Source organism: Gorilla gorilla, chromosome 3, assembly GCF_029281585.2.
Source record: "Gorilla gorilla gorilla isolate KB3781 chromosome 3, NHGRI_mGorGor1-v2.1_pri, whole genome shotgun sequence".
NCBI lineage: Eukaryota > Metazoa > Chordata > Mammalia > Primates > Hominidae > Gorilla > Gorilla gorilla.
This window is the reverse complement of record NC_073227.2, coordinates 154,006,397-154,019,708: the sequence shown is the minus strand read 5'-3', so window position 1 is coordinate 154,019,708 and position 13,312 is coordinate 154,006,397.

Here is a 13,312-nt window from a genome sequence, read left to right as displayed (position 1 = left end):
ACCTGTAATGCCAGCATTTTGGGAGGCCTAGGGGGGCAGATCACCTGAGGTCGGGAGTTCGAGACCAGCCTGATCAACACGGAGAAAACCTGTCTCTACTAAAACCATAAAAATTAGCTGGGTGCATGCCTGTAATCCTGGCTACTCGGGAGGCTGAGGCAGGAGAATCGCTTGAACCCAAGAGGCGTAGGTTGCGGTGAGCCGAGATCACGCCATTGCATTCCAGCCTGGGCAACAAGAGTGAAACTCTGTCTCAGAAAAAGAAAAAAAAGAAATAGCAGTCATTCATTTTGCCAAGGAGGGGGTGGTATTTTTAATTCTGGAGGGTTTATGATAATCTTGTTTTCATTGTTACATGAAAATACGCAATGGCCCCTATTTGTCTCATTTTATCCTTGTGTCAGAGCAAAGTTGCCTGAGGCTGACGCTGTGTGAGATAGTTTATATGAAATAGAAAAATAGCATGGCTAAAATGTAAGTGCCGGCTCATCTACCGAATATCAGGGGGTATTGCTTTTTTTTTTTTTTTTGTACCTTTCTTAATTCTGCTGTGGTGAATATCCACTCCTTATGTACCCAGCGATTTCCTGAGACATGGTATTGAACACTGATCCAATTAGTTTTGTACATGGTCCAAGCCAAACGATTGCCTAGACCTGTTCCCTGTTAAGCCAGTATCTGAATGGACAGTCTAACTTCATTTAGAAACTCTTTAAACATAATGCTAGTGTTGGCCAATCAACCAAATGTCTGCTGAGGAAAATACTTTGCATGAATAATTCCTAAAAATAATTCAAGAATATTTTATCCAGTCTCAATTGCAAAGGTACTGGATCATTTAATCTATATTTTTGCACTGACTTTCACAAAAATTGTTACACTATTGATAAAGGATGTATTGATATCTGTCATCTTCTAATCAATTACCTTAAAATACCCATAGATAGATGTAGGCTAAATGTTAATGCTGGAAACATTCAATCATAATAGGATAAAGAACTTAAAGGCTTTTCTTCCTATTGTAAGGAATATTATATTACACATATATTGAAAATTGTGTATTCCGTGGTGTATATGTGCCACATTTTCTTAATCCAGTCTATCATTGTTGGACATTTGGGTTGGTTCCATGTCTTTGCTATTGTGAATAGTGCCGCAATAAACATATGTGTGCATGTGTCTTTATAGAAGCATGATTTATAGTCCTTTGGGTATATACCCATTAATGGGATGGCTGGGTCAAATGGTATGCCAGATCTCATTTAAATGGCAATTGGCAGAGTATATGGATCTCTTGCCATCACAAAATAATCATTGTTATTATCATTTCAATTATTGAAAGAAAAGTGTAATGAGATTTAAAGTATGCTTATTTAATGTTAGAGAGGATGCTAAAGCAAATACCACAATTTTAAAATTATGTGAAGCCTGACTTCAAAGAGTTCACAAATCTTCACTGAGATTCTAAATGATCACATAAGGAATTAAATGCAAAATAATACTCTAAATATTCTTCAGGGGATGATATTTTGTTTTAATGTGTCCCATTGGGTAAGGAATTAATTTTAATGTAACAACAGGGGTAAAACAGTCGCTGTGGAAGTCACTTAAAATTCTGTGTATTTCTTCCTTGGTGGAGTAATCAAGGATTTAAGGTAACTGCTGAGGAGGATGGGAGGGAAAGTGTTTTTCTGGCTCTTGTTAACAATGAATTTTACTATAACTTGTGCCTATAAATAAGAAAGTAAATCTGAAGAGCTTCAGGTTAAAACAGGTAATATCTAAACATTAGGTCTACAATTAAGATTAATTACAGGTTTTTCCGCCTCTATTAACATGTCTCCGGCTTGTCAAAAGTCATAGCCAAAAAGGAAATGGGCTATAAAATCTATCTAAAGTGATATAAATGCTGCATCAATGACTGAGAGCCAAAATTAAGAACAAGGGTGATAACAACCTGCTAATGTGAGCATGTCAAGGAGTAAAACAGTCATCTAATCAAGAGAATGGACTCTCTGAATGTGATCATATTCTTCCTGATATTTTTCATATATTTCCCCACCTATCCAGAATATGGATGCCATCATTTCCACATGCAATGTCAGTAATAAAAAGCAAATTTTACTAATTGTTAGTCTTATTCTCTGTTCTTTCCATTTGTATTAAATTATGATTCCTGGATTTTATATATTAAGTGCATATATATATATGCTTTATATATAAATGCTGTTTATATATAAAGTTTCATATATACATAACGTTTTAATATATATTTTTTATTATACTTTAAGTTCTAGGGTACGTGTGCACAACTTGCAGGTTTGTTACATATGTATACATGTGCCATGTTGGTGTGCTGCACCCATTAACTTGTCATTTACATTAAGTATATATCCTAATACTATCCCTCCCCACTCCCCCCCACCACACAACAGGCCCCGGTGTGTGATGTTCCCCTTCCTGCGTCCAAGTGTTCTCATTGTTCAGTTCCCACCTATGAGTGAGAACATGCAGTGTTTGTTTTTTTTGTCCTTGTGATAGTTTACTGAGAATGATGGTTTCCAGCTTCATCCATGTCCTTACAAAGGACATAACTCATCATTTTTTATGGCTGCATAGTATTCCATGGTGTATATGTACCACATTTTCTTAATCCAGTCTATCATTGTTGGACATTTGGGTTGGTTCCATGTCTTTGCTATTGTGAATAGTGCCGCAATAAACATATGTGTGCATGTGTCTTTATAGAAGCATGATTTATAGTCCTTTGGGTATATACCCATTAGTGGGATGGCTGGGTCAAATGGTATTTCTAGTTCTAGATCCTTGAGGAATTGCCACACTGTCTTCCACAATGGTTGAGCTAGTTTACAGTCCCACCAACAGTGTAAAAGTGTTCCTATTTCTCCACATCCTCTCCAGCACCTGTTGTTTCCTGACTTTTTAATGATTGCCATTCTAACTGGTGTGAGATGGTATCTCACTGTGGTTTTGATTTGCATTTCTCTGATGGGCAGTGATGATGAGCATTTTTTCATGTGTCTGTTGGCTGCATAAATGTCTTCTTTTGAGAAATGCCTGTTCACATCCTTCGCCCACTTGTTGATGGGGTTGTTTGTTTTTTTCTTTTAAATTTGTTTGAGTTCTTTGTAGATTCTGGATATTAGCCCTTTGTCAGATGAGTAGATTGCAAAAATTTTCTCCCATTCTGTAGGTTGCCTGTTCACTCTGAGGGTAGTTTCTTTTGCTGTGCAGAAGCTCTTTAGTTTAATTAGATCCCATTTGTCAATTTTGGCTTTTGTTGCCATTACTTTTGGTGTTTTAGTCATGAAGTCCTTGCTCATGCCTATGTCCTGAATGGTATTGCCTAGGTTTTCTTCTAGGGTTTTTATGGTTTTAGGTCTAACATTTAAGTCTTTAATCCATCTTGAATTAATTTTTGTATAAGGTGTAAGGAAGGGATCCAGTTTCAGCTTTCTACATATGGCTAGCCAGTTTTCCCAGCACCATTTGTTAAATAGGGAATTCTTTCCCCATTTCTTGTTTTTGTCAGGTTTGTCAAAGATCAGATAGTTGTAGATGTGTCGTATTATTTCTGAGGGCTCTGTTCTATTCCATTGTTCTATCTCTCTGTTTTGGTACCAGTACCATGCTGTTTTGGTTACTGTAGCCTTGTAGTTATATACATAACTTTTAACTTTTTAAAACAAATGTGAAAGTAAATTTTATCTAAATTTTGTAGAAAATAGTTTTTTCTCTTTGTCAACTAGAATCTGAAGAATCTAGGATTAATGTGACATACATTTCCAACAGAGCTCAAACAATCTTGCTCTAGCTCTTAAAACAGCTATTAGTAAGCATTGAAGGGAATCCCTTCTACAGATATCTGTTCCTCCAATGTCACCAATTAGATGTCATTATATTTAATATGCATTAAAATATGAATGACCAATCAGAGACATCTTTTAGAGAATTTTTAAGTTTAACTTTCAACTGAGATCAGTGATCATCAAAAACTAGGAGTTTTGATATGAATAGCAGTGAATAGAGATCTTAGGGAGAAAAAGTGCAACTTTGGTGACATTTGTATTTCCTAGAACGGTTTAAGGGTACTCTGTCCAGTGGATTTAAGAATAATGTTAGAAAGCAACAAGGCTTGTTTTAAGATATAAGAGGCTAAAATCTCTAAGCTACTTACACTGGCAGTAGCCAGTATACTATTAATAATTGACAGTTTATTTATTGATGTTGATGTTTAGACATCAGGACTCTGAAAGACTTAAATCTCTGATTGCAAACAAATTAGTCTCCTTGAGCAAGGTTAACTCCATATACTTCAGCAGTTAAATTAGGTGTTTATTTGTCAAAGCCACTTCCTCCTTTGACATAAATTACTCTCAACTTTGAAATGAAAAGCAAAGTAAAAGACAAAAGTGAGCAGTAAAATTTATTTATATTCCAAGGAGCTATTTTAAGCTTTACCTCAGAGTCACTCTGATAGGTGTTAAATTTCCCGGGGTGAATACTGATTACCCCAAACAAACAATTTCCCTATAGATGATGGGTACTAGAAGAAAAGCTCTTGATGTGAAAAGAAAGACTTAAAAGGATTTAAGTAAAGACATGGAAAACTTTTGCAGTTTGTTTAGAAATCATGAGTAGAGCCAGTCTAATGAACCAACAGGCAGAAGAGCATAACAAACACAGGTGGACCCTTGACTAAATCTTTGCATTAAAGAACTCTGGAGCTACCCTCCATTAGGACTCTCTCGTATGAACTAGTAAAATTTGCCTATTTTAAAAATATGTGCTAAAGAGTATTGCTATTTGTATCTGAAAGCATCCTAATCTAATTTGTTCCTCTTCACTATTATTATTTCTGAGGAATTTTATTAAATGCTGTTTATCTCATCCACATAAATATGTACCCCAAAATTTTGAAAAATAAAATCATGAACAGAGAAGAGAAAAAATAATGAATTGAAAGTTATCAGGAAAGTCTTTAGGTAGAATGTAAGGCTTAAGGATTGTGTTTGATAGATTAGACTGTACGGAGAAAATGAAAGAATAAAGAAGATATATATGTGTCTGAAAACCCTGACTTGATAATTCCATGATAGTACACTTCAAGTATATTGCTTATATGTCAATATTGCCTATTTTTATGTACTAAAATAATTATCAATGATCTCTATTACTCTTATTTGGTATTTCAAAGCTTCTAAAATGTTGAAGTTTTGTTTATTCTGTAGGGTATAAAACATTTACTGTGTTATAAATTCTCATCTAGATTTTCACACTAATAATGATACTTATTTGATATTCAAAGCTTATTTGCTATTTGGTATTTCAAAGCTTCTAAAAGGTTGAAGTTTTGTTTATTCCATAGGGCATAAAACATTTATTGTGTTATAAATTATCATCTAGATTTTCACACTAATAATGATACTTACTCTGTTTCAAATCAATGTTAATTAAAGCAAAAATATAATGCTAAGTACATTTTGTGAACACAGATACTAAGCTCCATTGATTATATCATAGAAAAAAATCTCAGTAGTCATGAGAACACTAGAGAAGAAATAGAAAGATGCTCTATTTATGGATATTTTAGTAAGTTTTCAAAAGAAATAAAAATTTGAGAGATTTCAAAAAATCTGAGAAACCAGGCAACATATGATTTTGAGTTACATTTAAATTTCAGTTATTCAATTATAGGATTCACTTTTTCTGGTTGTTTTTTCACTGTATATCAGCCCATATCTTAGTATTTTCATAGCTTAGCTTTATATTTATGTATTATAAAAATATTAAATTAACATATTTACAATGAACAGTTTTTAAATTAAGTTTATATTTGCTTGCATAAACATGTGCATTTGTGTTGTAGGACAGGTTTATAGACTTGAATAAATCAGATTACATATAAAGTTAAAACAAGTAGTAATTTATGTAGACATGTCAATGAAAAACATTTCTTTTGTTGAGCTTTTATAATTAAGAGTGAATTCCCTTCTATTAACAATAAAATCAAGTTTAATTTTCATAATTATAGCTATATTTTGTCACAAAATATAGTAACATAAGATATGGGTTGTTTAGTATAAGTTCATCCTAAATGTTATTAAATCACATTCTAATTGCCACATATTTCTTCATCCAAAATTATCTTCTAAAAATCACTTAAAAATGTATAAATTTCAATATTTTGTTGTATTTATTTATGAGTATTAATGGACTAATATTAATTCCAATCAGCTAACAACAATACATATTTAGTACAAATCAAATTAAGTTGAAAAAGCAAATACAGATGTAATCTCTAACTTAAAAGCAATTATATCATTCTTATGATTTACCATATGATTAATGAAACTCAAGAAACACGTGAATATTTTTATTTGAACATTACTATATTAATATAATTATCAACTGCAATTAAAAACCTTCCTGATGAATATTTGCAGTTATTACTTGTATAGATTCTTTTGATATTTTCTTCTGTATGTCATAGTACACTTAATTCCTACACTTTTATCCTAATGTGTTATTTTAATTGTTATAGATATATTCAGATTTACTTTGAAGCAACACAACACCATAAAAAATTAAAAATCTGTAAAGTATTGATTATTTTTCTAGCACTACTAGATCATTTAAAAAAACTGTAGTTGCATGTTAGGTCAATTTAGTGTCTTACATATAATAAGTATAGATAAATACATATTGATATAAACAGGAGGGCTTATGGTAATATATATTTTCCATAATATAATAAAAATTTTAATAATACTTAAAATTACTGCACTATACAGAATATTATAATTACGAACAATACAATTTACTCTGTCCTAAACTGTTAAATTTTCTCACTTTTTAATTGTTAAATACTATTTTTATTTCCAATTGATGTTAATATACTGCCACATTTTTTTCCATTTATATGTTTTGGAAATGTATCTATGTTGATACTGGTAGTTTAAATTTAATTATTTAAAAATATATAGAACATTTTATTTTAAAAAATTATCAATTTTATTTGCTTTGTCTTATTGACCCCTGGGTATTTTAATATTCTTCTCTTTTAGAAATTATACAATAAATATTTTTAAACATGGATAATCATTCCCTTACACAAGAGTTTCTTTATAATTTATATTCAGAAGTGAGATTCTGTGGTTCAGGTTATGGGTGTATTTTTGAATATGGAGGAAAAAACTATCCAATCTGTTATTTTTTCATACATGTGCCTTCATTAAAAAAAGTATTGCATATATTTCAAGTATAGCACATGATGTTCAGTATACATAGGTATGGTAAGATAATTACTACAGGAAAGCAAATTAACATATCCATAGTCTTTTGTAGCTACTGCTTTTTTGTTTGTCAGTGGTAACAGCATCTAAAATCAATTTACTAGGCAATATTTTCATAAGCAACTAAGGACTATTAACTACAGTCTCCTGCAGTACATTGACTCTCTAGACTTACTCATCCTATATAACTCCAAGTTAGTTCTCTTTTACCTACATTTCTCCCTTTCCTGCTTCTCCCTGACCCTAGAAACTACCATTCTATTGTTTCTATGTATTTGAAAATTTTGTAGATGTCACATACAAGTGAGATCATGCAGTATTTTTCTTTCTTTGTCTGACTTATTTCACTTAGAATAATGTCTAAAGGTTCTTTCGTGTTTTGTAAATGGTAGTATTTCTTTTTTATAAGGCTAATATTGCCTTGTATATCAAATTCACAATTTCTTTATCCATGCATCCATTGATGACCAATTAGTTTTCCATAAAGTATTATTTTGCTATATCACTGGCTATTGTGAATAATATTGCAGTGAACATGCTAGTGCAAATATCTCTATGAAGTGCTGATTTCATTTCCTTTGGCTATGTACCCAGCAGAGGCATTGTTGGGTTATATGGCAGCTCCATTTATAACTTCTTGAGGAACCTCCCTACTGTTTTTTGTAATGACTGAATTTCAACAATGTGCAAGGGTTCCCTTTCCTCCACACCCTCACCAACACTTACTATCTTTTGTTTCTTTCATAGTAGCCATTTTAATAGCTGTGAGGTGATCTCTCATTGTGGTTTTAATTTGCATTTCTCTGATGATTAGTGCTATTGAGCACATTTTCATATATCTGTTGGTGATTTGTATGTCTTCTTTGGAAAAATGTCTTTTCAGTTTCTTTGCCCATTTTTTAGTTTGGGTTATTATTTTTGTGCTGTTGAGTTCTGTGAGTTACGTGTACATTTTGGATATTAACCCCTTATCAGAGATACAGTTTGCAAATATTTTCTTCCAGTCGATAGGCTGCCTTTTCGTTTTGATGATTGTTTTCTCTGCTGTGTATAAGCTTTTTTTACTTACATTCTCACACAGTATAAGTTTTAATTATCAAAAATATTTCTAACACTCAAAGAAAATTTGAGGAAAATTTCAATTATGCCTACATGTAAAAACCCTAGATTAATATTTCTAAACTGAATCCGTTTAATCTTGCATACTCTCTTTATATTGAAGCAAAAATTGGATTGAGCTAAAATTCATAAAACAGTATTATTTATTTCCTTCATAACATTATAAATATTGCTTCTCTGAATTCTGATATTTAGTGTTCCTATGGAGAAATATGGGATCAAGCTAATAACACTTTTGTTCCCTCCCTCTATCAATGATATAAACGTGGGTTGAAGATAGGCTTTTTGTATTGTAATGTTTGCATCTTTTTTACAAAACTTCTTTCTCTGATTGTTTTCTTTTCAATTTTATTTTTTTCTCTCTCTTTCCCAGAACTATTAATTTTGTGCATGCTGGAACTCCTTTGTTTGCATTCTAGTTCTACAATTTTATTTTTATTTTTATTCATATCTTCTGGTCTGTCTCCAATATTTAGCATGGTTTTCAACAGATATTTTAAACATTAAGTTGGTTTCTTTTGGCTTTCAATGTTATGTTAACACGTATACTAATACTCTTTTTATTACTCTCTTTTATTTCTTTACTAAGCTCTGTCAACTTGTATATTTTTTCTTTAAAAACAAGCCTCATCATTGAGCCATTGCTATTTTCTATACTGTTTTGCTTAGTAATACCATGCTATTCATAATTTTTTTGAGGTATTGGAATTACTAGTTTCTTTAAAAACTCTTTCCGTTATATAAGTTCTTTAACTTTTGTACAGTATATATAATTATATCTTGGAGAATATTACCTTTATGTAAATACAGTCAACAATTTCCTGAAAAGATTTTTTAAAGAGCGTTAAAGAGGAAAAGAGCTGAGAAGTGCCCACAAAAGATTTCTGTTTGCTGTTTGAAATGCTTTCCGTTTACATGTGTTATCGCCTTAGCTTAGCAAGAGGACATTTCGAAAGTTGGTGCTGCTCACAGGAAAGCACTAGATCACTTTGTTTTTCCTGGAAGTCACTGCGTGGCCTTCTTTTTTTTTTTTTAATTTAAATTTTTGGCAGGCATACTAGGATGGCAGAAACTACGTTTAAGAATGGCGTATGCTTTTGTCTTCTTTTCTCTATCATGTTATATTTTATAATCGGACCGGAATCATAAAACACACCATTCTAATCAGTGGAATTGAAGATGGACTTTCTATGAATAATGATGATTTCTAAAATTATGTGCATCTTGTTGTTTTTACATTATTTTCATATTTGTGTACTTTGTTTTGTTTTGACCCATCTTTTTATATTTTATTGTAACTATCTCAGGATTAGGCAAATATCTCTATAGCTTAGAGTCTCTTTAGCTGTTTATATGTTTTAGGGATGTTTTTCTTTCAGATTTGTTGTGTCTTTTTTATGAGTTTCAAGAGAGATAGATAAAGTAAACATTATTTTAGACAACTATGTTTCATAGAAGTTTCAAATACCAACTTTGAAAATATGTCTTTCCTAAATCCTTGCATTAAGATAGTAGCCTGTAATAAAGCAAGGGAAAATTACTTATATATGCACGTGTGCGCATGCACACACACACAGGAAACAAGTGCTATCATACAGTGGCTGTATGCAATAACACTATTACCATGTCTTCCTCAAGATGGAAAGTTCTAATCAAGTTTAATGCCACTGTACATCCTATTAACAAAATAAATTACAATGTGTGGTTGATGCCTAAAAGCTGTAACTAAAGTCATTAAATGAAGTAAGAATTAAACATAAAACATTCAATAGGAAAATACATGCAGCCATGAATTCTGAAGCTATGTGCTTCTACATTTACTTTCCATTTTCAATAGCACAAGCTATATGTGACTGTTGTTTGCTCTTACTTCCATGCATCCACAAAGGTAGACAAATATAAATTACTCTTACTCCAAGAGGAGTAGGCAAATTTGCTTCAGGTATTTCAAACTTGGCATATTAGTTTTACATAGTTGAACCATATAAATCAGGAGATATACTTACTGTAGCATTCTGGATTCAAGTGTATATACATATCCTCATACCAAAAAAATAATTAACCTCTCTTTAACTACTTTGGCATATCTACTTTATTTTCTAAGTCTCTCTGTTCTCTCTATATTTTTAATAATCAATATCTAGGTCATAGACTATCATTTTAAATGTGATGAACTCAATTACCTTATCACATTGTCCATACAACATACCTATCTAGGTCAAGGGCAGTGGCTCATACCTGTAATCCCATTGCTTTAGAAGGCCAAAGTGGGAGGATCACTTGAGGCCAGTAATTCAAGACGAGCCTGGGTAACGTAGCAAGACTCCAAGACTACATCTCTACAAAAGAAAAAGAAAAAAAAAAGAACATTAGCTGGACTTGGTGGTGTGCACCTGTAGTCTCAGTTACTAGGGAGGCTGGGGCTGGGGGTCTTGAATCCAGGAATTCAAGGTTACAGGGAGCTACCGCACTTCAGGCTGGAAGACAAGAGTGAGATCCTATCTTACACACCCACAAAACAAAAAACAAGCAAACAAAAAAACACGATCTTAAATAAAAATACTTATAGAATGCAAGTCTACCTTGTTAGAGGATATTTGATTATGCAGATTGGTTCCTTTTTAAATTCATGACCACTAAATTCAACAGACCCTGAGCGATGTTCCAGATCCATCTATGCTGCTCTTATTTTCCCTTCCTTCCTTTTGTTACTTTCCTTTTCCTGCCCTTCTTCTCTCCCCACTTCCTTCCTTCCTCCCTCCCTTCTCTCTTTCCTTGCTTCCTTCCTTTCCTTTTCTTTTCTTTACTATGATTATTTCAAAACATCTCCCATATTCACTTAAAGCTCCCCTTTGAGAAAATAACTCATTTTCTACTCCAAAAGAAATTATGAGCAATAACATAGTAATCCTCTCAAATTCTACCTCTGAGCAAGATATTTACTTGCACATGCACATTTGTTATTTTTATTTATTACAATATATAATATCATTCTCTTTCTTGTCAGACGAATTTTTTATCCCTAGGTTGTAATTTTCATCTTTGCTTTCTTCTCAAGAAACTCACTTTGACAATGATTCCTCTCTTCTCTGTGTCTTAGTCTCATGCTTTCTAATGACTCATTCTCATAGGCTTTTACACATGCTCCGATCTATTTCACAAAAAAAAAAAAAAACCTAAAAAAGAAAAAACAACCCTATGAAAAGTTCTGAGCTATGGAGATACTTACACATGTATAAATTTTCTCAGAACTATCCATTTATTTGTGTCACAGGCAGGTGAAGATCTACATTTGTAAAACAGAAATAGTTGATACTTTTTTTTATATCTAGTCCTACCCCATTCCTTCTTTTCTATTTCCTGTCTTAGGGAAAGTCACGATCATCCAGGCAAATGGGTAAGAGATAGATGTCATTTGGTATGATATATACATATATTATAAAATTACATGTAAGTATGAGGTGATAATTTTTGGAGTTGAAGGGATGATTTTTAGGTTAAAAACAAATATATCAAATTAGAAAAAAAAATACCAGGCTATTTATAAAAAAGGACATTTTCACATGTACAAGTTATGTTACAATTAAACATATTATAAATGCAAAGGCTGAAGACATTTTTCTCTGTGAAGGATTATTTGCATATGTAATTTAAAAATATTATAAATTATATTTAAATGTGAATAATATATATGCTGTTTTATATATAATTTTAAAATTCTAGAGTTTTTTAATTAATTTTCTATATTGTATAATGTGGAAAAATGGCAAGGAAAAAGGTAGCCAAAAGTAAAATAAGCCAAAATGTTAGTTTACAGAAAATATAAACACATCAATTTATAAAAAATTCCAAGTTCAAATATGGACATCACATGAAAAAGATAAGCTTATGCATCTACCTTGTAACATATGAATTTATACATGTCAGTCTTAAAAATATGCTTATAGAGGAGAAGCATAACTTTCCTTTGGGGCTGATTATTTTTAAACAGTATACTCTAGATGAATATTCCTCATCCTTATGATTCCCCTATTGTCAAAAGAGTGATGTTGTAATTACCCATAGAAAATGTGCTGAGTTAACAAATTGATCAGTATGCCAAAGAAAAAGTATTACAAGGATTTGACAGAGTATGGGGAGCAATATGCCTTTTTTTAAGCACTAAGTAACTTTAATAAATCTGAGTAAGAATTTAAGACCTGAGGCTAGCTTGTAACTGGGTAAGTGATCAATTTAAAAATCAACTCAAATTTGATATAGTCAATACTGACAGCATCAACCTAAAACAGCTGCCTCACTGCTGATGAAATAAACAAATTAGTGTGGTTTCCAATGCAAAGAAATTCATTATTTCCAGAAGACTTTGAAATAAATGTTTGAAGCTGCATATATTTTCAAAGTAAGGGAGTTTAAAAAGGAACTCATAAATAACACCAAGCCAACAAAAGTAATTTTGCCCTTAGTGTATAGACATTCAGAGGCTTGTGTTTTTTGTTTATTGGTTTGCTTGAGTGTTTGGGATAATACATTGATTACCATCATACATATGCCTTGCATTTCTAAACACAATCAAAATGTTAAAAACTTCTAGAAAAGCAGGCAATGAAAATTTAGTTAGTCCATAAGTTGGAGTCAACCAGACATTATTGACTGTTTTAATATGTATAGGAATATAAAAATGAACTAAACCCATTTCTTGCCTTGAATAATGTAATGACTGAAGACATATGTTACCAATAATTACAATAGTAAGTAACAATTTCACATAGCAATTGGCTTGAAGGGCAGAAAACAGTTTCTTGGGGGAAAAATTACAAAAACGCATTTCAGAAAAATGAGAACATTTAAAAACATGCAAAGTTGTATAGACATGATTG